The sequence below is a fragment of the Poecilia formosa genome, unplaced genomic scaffold, assembly GCF_000485575.1.
Source record: "Poecilia formosa unplaced genomic scaffold, Poecilia_formosa-5.1.2 Scaffold624, whole genome shotgun sequence".
NCBI lineage: Eukaryota > Metazoa > Chordata > Actinopteri > Cyprinodontiformes > Poeciliidae > Poecilia > Poecilia formosa.
In genome coordinates, this window is record NW_006800563.1 from 105,444 (window position 1) to 107,211 (window position 1,768).

A 1,768-nucleotide genomic window follows, 5' to 3' on the forward strand; every position below is an offset into this window, starting at 1 on the left:
GCCACAAAATTGCCCGTTTGGACTTTGCAAGGGTGCACCAAACATGGGACATTGAAAGGTGGAAGAAAGGTGTCTTTTCTGATGAGAAAAAATTTAACCTTGATGGTCCTGATGGCTTCCAACGTTACTGGCATGACAAGGAGATCCCACCTGAGATGTTTTCTACACAATGCCTGTCTGACAAAGGAGTTCTTCCAAGAGAATAACATCACTCTTTTGGACCATCCTGCATGTTCCTCGGATCTAAACCCAATTGAGAAAATTTAGGGATGGATGGCAAGGGAAATTTACAAAAATGGACATCAGTTCCAGACAGTGGATGCCCTTCATGAAGCCATCTTCAACACTTGGAGCAACGTTCACACTAGCCTCCTGGAAACACTGGCATCAAGCCTAAACGATTGTTTGAAGTCATCAACAAGAATGGTGGAGCTACTCATTACTGAGTCCTTTTTTTTGACACTTTGATTTCTGTTTTGGGGGCTTTTCGGGTTTTTTTGAGCTATGGTCTTAAACTTTTGATCAGCTGAAAAAAATCATGTTTGCGTGTAAATGCAGTTTTCAATTCATTCCCCGCTCAAAAGTTTTTCTCTTACACTGATTTCTTCTTTTAACATTGTGAAGCTCTACTTAGAACCTTCTTAAGTTCCAATAGTGCAAAATGCAAATTCTTGCAATTTTTTGACTGGTCTTAAGATTTTGATCAGGAGTGTATATATATATGTGTGTGTGTACACAGAAAGAATATAGACATATGCCAGATCAATTAATGGAATTGATTAATTATTCTGAGTGGAATTTGTTATATTGCATACAGGAACTACGTGAAATGAGGAGAAATGATGCCGAAAAAGGAAGAAAAGCAAAACAGGGTGGAAACAATTATCATAATATTTAAAGTATATATGAGAGTCATATAAAATCTTTTATTTTCCCTTGAAATGTGTTCAATGAGTACATTTTTCCAATGTGTCACACTGATGGTGGTCGTTGTTTTCCAATTCATAAGAATTGTTTTCTTAGTAATCGTTAAAGCTATAAGTAGTTTAGTATTTGGACATCATTGATGTTGGTGATGTCTCCCAATAAACAAAGAGAAGGTGATATTGGGATGAAACAGCCAAACCTACTGGACAGGAATGCAATTACTTTTAATTTTTGACCAGGTGTGCATAACCATAAAGCATGAAAGTATGTGTCAGGGGTATTTTGTGAACAATTTCTGCACAATTCAGAGTGAGCCAACCCCATTTTATGCATTCTTTGAGTTGTGTAGTGGATTCTGTGAAGTGCTTTATATTGAATGAGCTGAAGATTAGCGTTTTTTTGTCATATATGAGATATTATTGCATATAGGCATTTCTACTTTATATAGATAAGTGAATGATTTACATATGAAATGGATTTAAAAGCATGATATGTCCACTTTAAAACATACCTCTGCTTATTGTGAAGCATTTGTAGAAAAATAAAAAATTGTTCTGCATGATTACAAATCAACAGATGGAGTCAAATCCTCCAAATTGTGGTATCTGAGCAACTAAAGACAGTCCTCAGCATATCTTTGTTACACATATATAGGTATATAAAATGGTTTTACTAGGGTCAAGTCAAACATTAACTTGAACCTAGTAACAGGGCATCAATTCAATCTAAGACCAGTTTTATATTTCTGCGGGAAAGAGTAAAATGATGTTAACCCCTTAATGCATATCCAATGTACAAAAAATGCTTTTGCTTTACCCCCATGGCACCGCCGCTCAGGTGC